General features: G+C 41.1%; 1 long non-coding RNA gene across 4 annotated transcripts in view; it reads right to left on the bottom strand.

Moving 5' to 3' along the window:
- Positions 1-10,392: 10,392 nt before the first annotated feature.
- The window catches only part of LOC137636570 (uncharacterized), a 48,421-nt gene continuing 44,783 nt past the window's right edge, over positions 10,393-14,030 (bottom strand). For all 4 annotated transcript variants that reach the window (XR_011043154.1, XR_011043155.1, XR_011043156.1 and 1 more), the window contains 2 exons: positions 13,200-13,333; positions 10,393-11,450 (listed from right to left, as the gene is read on the bottom strand). This is a non-coding gene — a long non-coding RNA (uncharacterized lncRNA). The remainder of the gene's footprint in view (positions 11,451-13,199; positions 13,334-14,030) is intronic.

The following is a 14,030-nucleotide window of genomic DNA, read 5'->3' as shown; positions in this document are numbered from 1 at the left end:
AGACTTGGATATCATAAGAAAGCGACTCGTAGTATCACAAAGTACTGGTACCCACTCGAGCAACTACTATATCTTATTTACATACAAAATAAAGACTTAAAATAAGGAAAAAATAGAAATAAATATTTCTGCGCCTCACTGTCCCAAGCATAAAGATAATTATTTCTATCTCTTAATCACCAAACATACAAAGGTTGTTGGTACGGCCTCAGTAGTCCTATCTTCAAACAATTTTATATAAACAGGTCAGATAATCCAGCCAAATTAAAATTTTCTCTTTCTATAATACTAAAAATAACTCCTACTTCATAATCAGAAAAGTAGAGTATTTCATTTCAAGAAAACTTAGAAGTAACTCTTACTTGAGCATCTGCAAAGTAGAGTATTTCAAGAAAACTTAAAAGTAACTACTACTTAAGCATCTGCAAAGTAGAGGATTTCGAGAAAACTTAGAAGTAAATACTACTTAAGCATCTGCAAAGTAGAATATTTCAAGAAAACTTAGAAGTAACTACTACTTAAGCATCTGCAAAGTAGAATATTTCAAGAAAACTTAGAAGTAACTACTACTTGAGCATCTGCAAAGTAGAGTATTTCAAGAAAACTTAGAAGTAACTACTACTTAAGCATCTGCAAAGTAGAGTATTTCAAGAAAACTTAGAAGTAACTACTACTTAAGCATCTGCAAAGTAGAGTATTTCAAGAAAACTTAGATTAGAAGTAACTACTACTTAAGCATCTGCAAAGTAGAGTATTTCAAGAAAAATTAGAAGTAACTACTACATTAGCATCTGCAAAGTAGAATATTTCTAAAAAACTTAGAAGTAACTCCAACTAGACAGTCAGAAAAGTAGAGCATTTCAAAAATACTTCCTACTTTATTAACCAAAAACAGCATTTGTTTAGTAAGCCAACTTCCAAACCGAAAGTTTAAAAACTCCTATTGGCATAAACGATTGTCTCAAGGACGGGGATTATATCAATCTAGAACAAGCTTTGGTATATGATTGTCTTAAATAAGTCGGAAGTTCTTTATGGTATAGAAATCCTCAATGCTAATGAGAATTAATAGTACCAATATACCTCTGCACTTGAGATAGCGAGTTATTTCAATATTCTAGGCTAGGGGTGTAAGAATACTACCACCGTACATCCTGCGTCTCGGAGAAAGCGACTGAAAGAACAGTTGCTACCCTGCAGTCTTGCTTTGTAGCAAAAGAATTGGCCCACTGCCAATAATGTGGAACTGCTGCCTTTCAGTTGGACTATTTAGTTATAGGTTAGACACACTGCCAATAACTGTGGTTGATGACTGCAACGGCACGCAATCGTAAAAACCTCTGCCAAATTATAAAGTGCATCAGACCACCAATGCCTTCACGTTGGGATAACGGTAAGATAGAAGATAGTTAATTTATCGATTCTATCCAAAAGAAAAAGGCAGAATCAAGTGTATAAATCTTAGAAATAGCAGTCTCCGAAGTCAGAATTTGTTACTTATTTGAATATTTTTTTCCAAAAGGTTATATTCCGGCCTATTTTCTTCTTTTTTCATTTACCTGTTCAGAAGGATGACCAGACAGTACTTTAAACTGGCTTCCCGTTTGTTTACAGCATTGCACAGGAGATGCTGTGAATTTATTTTAAAAGACTCATTTCATCTGCTAAGCTACTAGACATACAATTACCCAGTTGGAATTAACACTGATGAACTAGTGGCTGAGCTTGCAAGCAAGTGATGCATACAAAAACACGATGCGACAGATTAGCTATGGCAAAATTTTTGAAGACACATTTGGTGCTAAAGGAAACGTACAATAAGCCAACACAGCTAGGCAGGAAATATGAGGTTGCTTAAAAGCATTTACTTAAGCAAGTGGAAGGATATTAGGATCTCTGTCTTCTGCCTCACAATCCAATTGTCTAAAACAGCAACTAGGATTGCAGAAGACGAGAATTTTGCATTAGAAAGGTCAAAACTAAATAATGAATCAGAGAGACTGCGAGAGGATCTTAAATCTGCTATGTGCTATACACCATCAGAACCCTTAGAACACTAAAATACCCACATCTGACTTTAGAAGTCAGATTAGGGTCTGAAACAGAACAGGTTACTTCAGAATGATTGCCTTTAATTATAGACTTTGCTGGACTTCTGAGAATAAAAATTAAGAGCTGTGAAGTTCATCACTAACAAGATAAAGAGTTGGATTTCCCCCTGAACTAAAAGCAAGTTTCTTTTTCCGCCTTGAAGTTTCAATTTGGTCAGCAACTATAGAAACATACTTTTCCACAGGAGGCCTTGACAATCATCATAATGATTATTCCAATCTCAGTACTGTCCATGACGGAAAGCAAGAGAGTATGCGGATCATGATCACCCAGAAACTATTCCCTGAATAATTTATGCCGTAGTATTAAACCCAGAGAAAGATATCTCTAAACAGAGTTAAATCAGCCATGTCTGATTATTACAGGCACCCTAAATTCTTTATAGTGGTCAGCATCCCATCCCCTTAAATTCTTCATAGTGGTCAGCATCCCATCCCCATATCTGATGAGAAACACTAGCAAAAAAATTAAAAGACGAAACAAATTAATGACCCCTGGCACCCATTCCATTATCATCGGGAAGCAAGGCGAAGACTGAAATCCCGCAAAAACTCTGCAACAGGGGATGGGCCATAACCAAGCAGGGCAGCTGCTCACAGGCTACAAAAGTCGGGAAAGTGATCGACGACCATCCAGTGCGGAATAACCCTCACCAGGAAGGACTGGGTACCTTAAACAGAGCAAGGGTGGAACTGTGCAAACCTAGAGATATCCACCACACATGGGAATTAAGCCATCAACCCTGAATGCCCATGTGGGGAAACGCTATAAACAATGGAACACATCCAATGAGGGCAAAACTGGGCCCTCATTGCTTGGATCAAGAGCTCAAGGGAGGCAATTGAAATGCCCTCCAGCGAGTTTTTGTCATTGGCACGATAATATGCATACATATATACCAAGGTACTTCCCCCCCAATTTTGGGGGATAGCCAACATCAAACAAATTTAACAGAAAAGGGGACCTCTCCTACTCCCCCCAATTTTGGGGGGTAGCCAACATCAAACAAATTTAACAGAAAAGGGGACCTCTCCTACTCCCCCCAACTTTGGGGGGTAGCCAACATCAAACAAATTTAACAGAAAAGGGGACCTCTCCTACTCCCTCCAATTTTGGGGGGTAGCCAACAACAAACAAATTTAACAGAAATGGGGACCTCTCCTACTTCCCCCAATTATGGGGGGTAGCCAACATCAAACAAATGAAACAGAAAAGGGGACCTCTCCTACTCCCCCCAATTTTGGGGGGTAGCCAACATCAAACAAATTTAACAGCAAAGGGGACCTCTCCTACTCCCCCCAACTTTGGGGGGTAGCCAACATCAAACAAATTTAACAGAAAAGGGGACCTCTCCTACTCCCCCCAATTTTGGGGGGTAGCCAACATGAAACAAATTTAACAGAAAAGGGGACCTCTCCTACTCCCCCCAACTTTGGGGGGTAGCCAACATCAAACAAATTTAACAGAAAAGGGGACCTCTCCTACTCCCTCCAATTTTGGGGGGTAGCCAACAACAAACAAATTTAACAGAAATGGGGACCTCTCCTACTTCCCCCAATTATGGGGGGTAGCCAACATCAAACAAATGAAACAGAAAAGGGGACCTCTCCTACTCCCCCCAATTTTGGGGGGTAGCCAACATCAAACAAATTTAACAGAAAAGGGGACCTCTCCTACTCCCTCCAATTTTGGGGGGTAGCCAACAACAAACAAATTTAACAGAAATGGGGACCTCTCCTACTTCCCCCAATTATGGGGGGTAGCCAACATCAAACAAATGAAACAGAAAAGGGGACCTCTCCTACTCCCCCCAATTTTGGGGGGTAGCCAACATCAAACAAATTTAACAGAAAAGGGGACCTCTCCTACTCCCTCCAATTTTGGGGGGTAGCCAACAACAAACAAATTTAACAGAAATGGGGACCTCTCCTACTTCCCCCAATTATGGGGGGTAGCCAACATCAAACAAATGAAACAGAAAAGGGGACCTCTCCTACTCCCCCCAATTTTGGGGGGTAGCCAACATCAAACAAATTTAACAGAAAAGGGGACCTCTCCTACTCCCTCCAATTTTGGGGGGTAGCCAACAACAAACAAATTTAACAGAAATGGGGACCTCTCCTACTTCCCCCAATTATGGGGGGTAGCCAACATCAAACAAATGAAACAGAAAAGGGGACCTCTCCTACTCCCCCCAATTTTGGGGGGTAGCCAACATCAAACAAATTTAACAGAAAAGGGGACCTCTCCTACTCCCTCCAATTTTGGGGGGTAGCCAACAACAAACAAATTTAACAGAAATGGGGACCTCTCCTACTTCCCCCAATTATGGGGGGTAGCCAACATCAAACAAATGAAACAGAAAAGGGGACCTCTCCTACTCCCCCCAATTTTGGGGGGTAGCCAACATCAAACAAATTTAACAGAAAAGGGGACCTCTCCTACTCCCTCCAATTTTGGGGGGTAGCCAACAACAAACAAATTTAACAGAAATGGGGACCTCTCCTACTTCCCCCAATTATGGGGGGTAGCCAACATCAAACAAATGAAACAGAAAAGGGGACCTCTCCTACTCCCCCCAATTTTGGGGGGTAGCCAACATCAAACAAATTTAACAGCAAAGGGGACCTCTCCTACTCCCCCCAACTTTGGGGGGTAGCCAACATCAAACAAATTTAACAGAAAAGGGGACCTCTCCTACTCCCCCCAATTTTGGGGGGTAGCCAACATGAAACAAATTTAACAGAAAAGGGGACCTCTCCTACTCCCCCCAACTTTGGGGGGTAGCCAACATCAAACAAATTTAACAGAAAAGGGGACCTCTCCTACTCCCTCCAATTTTGGGGGGTAGCCAACAACAAACAAATTTAACAGAAATGGGGACCTCTCCTACTTCCCCCAATTATGGGGGGTAGCCAACATCAAACAAATGAAACAGAAAAGGGGACCTCTCCTACTCCCCCCAATTTTGGGGGGTAGCCAACATCAAACAAATTTAACAGAAAAGGGGACCTCTCCTACTCCCTCCAATTTTGGGGGGTAGCCAACAACAAACAAATTTAACAGAAATGGGGACCTCTCCTACTTCCCCCAATTATGGGGGGTAGCCAACATCAAACAAATGAAACAGAAAAGGGGACCTCTCCTACTCCCCCCAATTTTGGGGGGTAGCCAACATCAAACAAATTTAACAGAAAAGGGGACCTCTCCTACTCCCTCCAATTTTGGGGGGTAGCCAACATCAAACAAATTTAACAGAGAAGGGGACCTCTCCTACTCCCCCCAATTTCGGGGGGTAGCCAACATCAAACAAATTTAACAGAAAAGGGGACCTCTCCTACTTCCTCCAATTTTGGGGGGTAGCCAACATCAAACAAATTTAACAGAGAAGGGGACCTCTCCTACTCCCCCCAATTTCGGGGGGTAGCCAACATCAAACAAATTTAACAGAGAAGGGGACCTCTCCTACTCCCCCCAATTTCGGGGGGTAGCCAACATCAAACAAATTTAACAGAGAAGGGGACCTCTCCTACTCCCTCCAATTTTGGGGGGTAGCCAACATGAAACAAATTTAACAGAAAAGGGGACCTCTCCTACTACCCCCAATTTTGGGGGGTAGCCAACATCAAACAAATTTAACAGAAAAGGGGACCTCTCCTACTCCCTCCAATTTTGGGGGGTAGCCAACATCAAACAAATTTAACAGAAAAGGGGACCTCTCCTACTCCCTCCAATTTTGGGGGGTAGCCAACATCAAACAAATTTAACAGAAAAGGGGACCTCTCCTACTCCCTCCAATTTTGGGGGGTAGCCAACATCAAACAAATTTAACAGAGAAGGGGACCTCTCCTACTCCCCCCAATTTCGGGGGGTAGCCAACATCAAACAAATTTAACAGAAAAGGGGACCTCTCCTACTTCCTCCAATTTTGGGGGGTAGCCAACAACAAATTTAACAGAAATGGGGACCTCTCCTACTTCCCCCAATTATGGGGGGTAGCCAACATCAAACAAATTTAACAGAAAAGGGGACCTCTCCTACTCCCCCCAATTTTGGGGGGTAGCCAACATCAAACAAATTTAACAGAAAAGGGGACCTCTCCTACTTCCCCCAATTTTGGGGGGTAGCCAACATCAAACAAATTTAACAGAAAAGGGGACCTCTCCTACTCCCCCCAATTTTGGGGGGTAGCCAACATCAAACAAATTTAACAGAAAAGGGGACCTCTCCTACTCCCCCCAATTTTGGGGGGTAGCCAACATCAAACAAATTTAACAGAAAAGGGGACCTCTCCTACTCCCTCCAATTTTGGGGGGTAGCCAACAACAAACAAATTTAACAGAAATGGGGACCTCTCCTACTTCCCCCAATTATGGGGGGTAGCCAACATCAAACAAATGAAACAGAAAAGGGGACCTCTCCTACTCCCCCCAATTTTGGGGGGTAGCCAACATCAAACAAATTTAACAGAAAAGGGGACCTCTCCTACTCCCTCCAATTTTGGGGGGTAGCCAACATCAAACAAATTTAACAGAGAAGGGGACCTCTCCTACTCCCCCCAATTTCGGGGGGTAGCCAACATCAAACAAATTTAACAGAGAAGGGGACCTCTCCTACTCCCTCCAATTTTGGGGGGTAGCCAACATGAAACAAATTTAACAGAAAAGGGGACCTCTCCTACTACCCCCAATTTTGGGGGGTAGCCAACATCAAACAAATTTAACAGAAAAGGGGACCTCTCCTACTCCCTCCAATTTTGGGGGGTAGCCAACATCAAACAAATTTAACAGAAAAGGGGACCTCTCCTACTCCCTCCAATTTTGGGGGGTAGCCAACATCAAACAAATTTAACAGAGAAGGGGACCTCTCCTACTCCCCCCAATTTCGGGGGGTAGCCAACATCAAACAAATTTAACAGAAAAGGGGACCTCTCCTACTTCCTCCAATTTTGGGGGGTAGCCAACAACAAATTTAACAGAAATGGGGACCTCTCCTACTTCCCCCAATTATGGGGGGTAGCCAACATCAAACAAATTTAACAGAAAAGGGGACCTCTCCTACTCCCCCCAATTTTGGGGGGTAGCCAACATCAAACAAATTTAACAGAAAAGGGGACCTCTCCTACTTCCCCCAATTTTGGGGGGTAGCCAACATCAAACAAATTTAACAGAAAAGGGGACCTCTCCTACTCCCCCCAATTTTGGGGGGTAGCCAACATCAAACAAATTTAACAGAAAAGGGGACCTCTCCTACTCCCCCCAATTTTGGGGGGTAGCCAACATCAAACAAATTTAACAGAAAAGGGGACCTCTCCTACTCCCCCCAATTTTGGGGGGTAGCCAACATCAAACAAATTTAACAGAAATGGGGACCTCTCCTACTCCCCCCAATTTTGGGGGGTAGCCAACATCAAACAAATTTAACAGAAAAGGGGACCTCTCCTACTCCCCCCAATTTTGGGGGGTAGCCAACATCAAACAAATTTAACAGAAAAGGGGACCTCTCCTACTCCCCCCAATTTTGGGGGGTAGCCAACATCAAACAAATTTAACAGAAAAGGGGACCTCTCCTACTCCCCCCAATTTTGGGGGGTAGCCAACATCAAACAAATTTAACAGAAAAGGGGACCTCTCCTACTCCCCCCAATTTTTGGGGGTAGCCAACATCAAACAAATTTAACAGAAAAGGGGACCTCTCCTACTTCCCCCAATTTTGGGGGGTAGCCAACATCAAACAAATTTAACAGAAAAGGGGACCTCTCCTACTCCCCCCAATTTTGGGGGGTAGCCAACATCAAACAAATTTAACAGAAAAGGGGACCTCTCCTACTCCCCCCAATTTTGGGGGGTAGCCAACATCAAACAAATTTAACAGAAAAGGGGACCTCTCCTACTCCCCCCAATTTTGGGGGGTAGCCAACATCAAACAAATTTAACAGAAATGGGGACCTCTCCTACTCCCCCCAATTTTGGGGGGTAGCCAACATCAAACAAATTTAACAGAAAAGGGGACCTCTCCTACTCCCCCCAATTTTGGGGGGTAGCCAACATCAAACAAATTTAACAGAAAAGGGGACCTCTCCTACTCCCCCCAATTTTGGGGGGTAGCCAACATCAAACAAATTTAACAGAAAAGGGGACCTCTCCTACTCCCCCCAATTTTGGGGGGTAGCCAACATCAAACAAATTTAACAGAAAAGGGGACCTCTCCTACTCCCCCCAATTTTGGGGGGTAGCCAACATCAAACAAATTTAACAGAAAAGGGGACCTCTCCTATTCCCCCCAATTTTGGGGGGTAGCCAACATCAAACAAATTTAACAGAAAAGGGGACCTCTCCTACTCCCCCCAATTTTGGGGGGTAGCCAACATCAAACAAATTTAACAGAAATGGGGACCTCTCCTACTCCCCCCAATTTTGGGGGGTAGCCAACATCAAACAAATTTAACAGAAAAGGGGACCTCTCCTATTCCCCCCAATTTTGGGGGGTAGCCAACATCAAACAAATTTAACAGAAAAGGGGACCTCTCCTACTCCCCCCAATTTTGGGGGGTAGCCAACATCAAACAAATTTAACAGAAAAGGGGACCTCTCCTACTTCCTCCAATTTTGGGGGGTAGCCAACAACAAATTTAACAGAAAAGGGGACCTCTCCTACTCCCTCCAATTTTGGGGGGTAGCCAACAACAAACAAATTCAACAGAAATGGGGACCTCTCCTACTTCCCCCAATTATGGGGGGTAGCCAACATCAAACAAATTTAACAGAAAAGGGGACCTCTCCTACTCCCCCCAATTTTGGGGGGTAGCTAACATCAAACAAATTTAACAGAAAAGGGGACCTCTCCTACTCCCTCCAATTTTGGGGGGTAGCCAACATGAAACAAATTTAACAGAAAAGGGGACCTCTCCTACTACCCCCAATTTTGGGGGGTAGCCAACATCAAACAAATTTAACAGAAAAGGGGACCTCTCCTACTACCCCCAATTTTGGGGGGTAGCCAACATCAAACAAATTTAACAGAAAAGGGGACCTCTCCTACTCCCTCCAATTTTGGGGGGTAGCCAACATCAAACAAATTTAACAGAGAAGGGGACCTCTCCTACTCCCTCCAATTTTGGGGGGTAGCCAACATCAAACAAATTTAACAGAGAAGGGGACCTCTCCTACTCCCTCCAATTTTGGGGGGTAGCCAACATCAAACAAATTTAACAGAGAAGGGGACCTCTCCTACTCCCTCCAATTTTGGGTGGTAGCCAACATCAAACAAATTTAACAGAGAAGGGGACCTCTCCTACTCCCTCCAATTTTGGGGGGTAGCCAACATCAAACAAATTTAACAGAGAAGGGGACCTCTCCTACTCCCTCCAATTTTGGGGGGTAGCCAACATCAAACAAATTTAACAGAGAAGGGGACCTCTCCTACTCCCTCCAATTTTGGGGGGTAGCCAACATCAAACAAATTTAACAGAGAAGGGGACCTCTCCTACTCCCTCCAATTTTGGGGGGTAGCCAACATCAAACAAATTTAACAGAAAAGGGGACCTCTCCTACTCCCTCCAATTTTGGGGGGTAGCCAACAACAAACAAATTTAACAGAAATGGGGACCTCTCCTACTTCCCCCAATTATGGGGGGTAGCCAACATCAAACAAATGAAACAGAAAAGGGGACCTCTCCTACTCCCCCCAATTTTGGGGGGTAGCCAACATCAAACAAATTTAACAGAAAAGGGGACCTCTCCTACTCCCCCCAATTTTGGGGGGTAGCCAACATGAAACAAATTTAACAGAAAAGGGGACCTCTCCTACTACCCCCAATTTTGGGGGGTAGCCAACATCAAACAAATGAAACAGAAAAGGGGACCTCTCCTCTCTATGTTCCTCCCAGCCTGACAAGGGACTCGACCGTGTTCGGCTGGTACTGCTAATAATATACGATGATCAAAACCCAAAATCTGAAATGGTAACTGAAAGACACTACTGTGTGGCTAGCGCAAACCATTGGTTATTGCCATGATTGATTGATTGATTTAAAGTTTTCAGGCATCCTGACATCTAAGGTCATTAACGCCGGTAACATTTAATTTGTATACAAAAATAAAAAAATCAAATAAAAAATAAGAGTATTCAATTAAAATCATAAAAGTTAAAGTTTTCAGAAGACCTGCTTCTGAAATAAATCTAAAAATGCCACTTGCATTTCCAAGAATCTTGGCAAGGATGAACCTGCCACCCTCACCTCGAGCCTCAAACAAATATCTATTCCTTAGGTTGTTATAATTGGGGCATTCGGTCAACAAATGCCTCACTGTAAGAGGTACTAAACAGTTATTGCCATGGACCGCTCCAGTCTCATCACTTTACTAAAAGTATAAAGCCTATTGAAAGGAAATAAATCAGGAAATTCTTTAAGTTTTAGGGGTAAAAATGTCGATGAAATTAAGATTCCAGAGAGAAGCAATTGGAACATCAGGAGTATTTTATAAAAATCAATTAGTTATGATATACAGTGAATTAGTTATTCAATGATAAAACCTCAATTGACTAGCTAAAAATACCATAAACCAAGTTAACATTTGAATACTTGGAATAAAAACAAAAAGCAATCATAAGTTTCCCATAAAATACAAATTATTCAAGTCCCATAAAATACAAAAAATTCACTTTGGCAAATCAAAGTATAAATTTTACCAAATTACTAAATATATTCAAAAATAATTTGTCAAATCAAAGGGTAAATTTATCCAAATCACTAAATTCATTACAAATTCTTAGATTGAATTTAACAAAATTACTAAAGTCTTGTTCAAAAGTTGTCTTTTCACAATCAGATGCCATTTTACTTAACTTACCAATTACATATATGATTTTAATTATAACTCCTAGTATTTGAAATACATTTCAAAACATCATGAAAAGGGAGAAAAACAAATTTAATTAATTCAATGGACTGATCCCATAATGCCCCATATTTTTATCCTCGTCCTAACCAACTCCGGTTACACTTCACATGCACAAAATGGTTATGACTACCCAGGAGTTGGAAAGGGCACAAGACAGACATCAGTGGTGAGAACACTGAACCCTATACGTCCTTTGAACTGATACTGGAGTTTAACTACTTCAAGTTCACATAGTTAATTTAGATGTCGTTTCAAAATTGAGTCAAAACAAAGTGTAGAGAGTACGTGACAGAAGGAAAGTTGGCCAGGGTCACCAAGAACAATATTATTCAGCTTTTAGCAACATCTTGACATTGATGAGACACTGAGTGGTACTGCAGGGATCGCTTAAGTTGATCGAGGTCTACGTAGGTTAATCTCTCTCAGATGTATTTCCTGTAATAAAACAGAAACGTTATCAAAAGGGTCACTACTGTACCTTCATTTCCTCAACTATCAGTTTAGTATAAATTCTTCGTATGAAATAGTAAAAGTGCTTCATTACCAGACTGATAAAACTTAAGCAGCTGCCTCTTTAAGTGAATTAAATTAACATCTTGTCATAGTGACTAACAATTCAAGAGAATAGACCACCAAGTTTAGCCGCACCCCTCTCCACTACAAAATCATCAAGAAATTCTTTCCCCATGTTATCCCTAAATTAACAAAGGCATTCTCCTCTTCCACCACACCTCTCCTCTCTATATTATCCTTCACCTTATCTCACAATCTAATTCCCTACCTCCCCGTCAATCTTCTCCCCTTAACAAGTTCTTCCCAAGCCCTACTCACTCCCTCGCCACCATCTATCCTTAACCCTTTTACACCGAGGCTCTTTGGAATTTTCCAACCCTAAACCCCTAGGGGGTTATTTTTTTCCCAGCACATTTTGCAGTATATCTTTTTTAAATTGCTCTAACAGCCTTAATTTTTGTCATAGAGAGGTCAGGTTGGTCTCATTTTCTTGGAAAATGCCTGAATTTTCTCAAAAAATTATCAAAATTATGAAAAAAATTTTTATAGCATTTTTTTGCGAGGACGTACCGGTTTGTCCATGGGGGTAAAGGGATGGCTTTTGTGAAACGTACCAAGGGGTTATTTTTTTCCCAGCACATTTTTTCAAAATTGCTCTAACAGCCTTAATTTTTGTCATAGACAGGTCAGGTTGGTCTCATTTTCTTGGAAAATACCTGAATTTTCTCAAAAAATTATCAAAAATATGAAAAAAAAAAAATTTTATAGCATTTTTTTGCAAGGTCGTACCGGTACGTCCATGGGGGTAAAGGGATGGCTTTTGTGAAACGTACCAGTACGTCCTTTGGGATTAAAAGGGTTAACACATGGACGTACCATTTCAGTCCTGACACAACATACTGTATATCAATCAATGATTTGAATAGATTGAAGAGTACAGAAAACTTAAAAGACCAAATAATACAAGACCATTGCAAACAAAATTGTTTGACATGCGCATTGTTTACCATAACTTCAAAATATCAAAGGGTAGTTTATCAAGATTATACGAAAATATAACAGATCATAAAATAGGTAGTACTATTTTGTACATTAATCTTGTCTATTAAATTGGCTGATTAGAACGAGGTTTTTCTCATCATAAAAACCTAAGCTTGTCTTAGATGGCAAGAAAAAGAAAATTTCTATGAAAAATTAGCAATAGTGTGTCCTTTTAAATGAACATTGTGATATTTTCTGTATCAACGTGAGAATACTGTATCTATTCAAATCAAAATTTTTTACATAGATTAATCAATTGCAAGTGTGAATACGCTCATAAACTTCAACAGTATTTTCCGTAATTTCAAATATATTTCAGTAATGAATTTCTTTTTTTTTAGACTAGTAATAAAATCCTAAGATCTTTATTGATTCCTGTGGGAGAATTCTATCTGTTAATATCAGGGTTGGACTTTTAATTTTTGTCCACATGGCCCAGCATTGGACAGAGAAGGCCATTCTAAACTGGGGTGCAATAAGGCAAAAAACGCACTGCACTGCGAGGTAAAATGTCAAGGTAGGTCAGGTAGCAAGATGGGGAGGAAAAGCAAGAAAAGAGGTCAATATGAATAAAAAATAAAGGGGTACAGTTATGGATAGAAGAGATAATGAAATGAGTATCTACTGTACCTATATATTAGCTCAGTATAAATGTCCACGAAGTAAGGCCGAATATCCTGTTAGATTGGCATTACGAACATCCGCTTGTAGTCGTATCCCACTGGCGATGGTCGTGGGGGACTTTGGCTGGCTATAGCCTACACCTGAAAGATAATGAGAAAATCAAGAACATGGAATATTAAGTGTCAACTGCAAGGGTAATAATTATGATTTTAAAAACAATAGAATAAAATACAGATCGCAACTTTTAAAAGGTTTTTTGCATACATCCCTCAGTTCTTTCTCTAATACAAACCAAAGTCAATCTGTTTTAAGTGAATCTGTTTGTATGTTAAATTTGTGATCAACTTATCATACCCGAGTATTAATGGAAAACCTTTTACTCTCTTCCTCTCGAAACTCAATAGATCTAACTGCACTCTTGAACACACTTTATCTGTAATAGGCTGGTTTTCCTCGTTACCAATGCCCAACTCAGCTTACCCCCTTCTCATTCAGAACCAAACCTTTAGGGGAGAGCCGTTAGGCTAAACATGACTGAAGTTTCGATACTGATTTACAGAGTTCTTAAGAAGAGAGCTAAAAGCATACATGATGCTTAGTGGAAAGATTAGACTGTATTGTAATATCTGAGACACAGAGTGCTGGAACTGGGGAGGCCAAATCAGCAATCTACACAACCACTACAGTAGTACACAAGATCAAACTACCCAGAACTCAAACAATTCCGTATTCAAGCAATTTTCAACCATACAAGTATTTGTTTTATTCAAGCAATTTTCAACCATACAAGTATTTGTCTTATTCAAGCAATTTTCAACCATACAAGTATTTGTTTTA

This window comes from Palaemon carinicauda, unplaced genomic scaffold (genome assembly GCF_036898095.1).
Source record: "Palaemon carinicauda isolate YSFRI2023 unplaced genomic scaffold, ASM3689809v2 scaffold330, whole genome shotgun sequence".
Lineage (NCBI taxonomy): Eukaryota > Metazoa > Arthropoda > Malacostraca > Decapoda > Palaemonidae > Palaemon > Palaemon carinicauda.
This window is presented reverse-complemented; position numbering and strand designations above follow the sequence as displayed.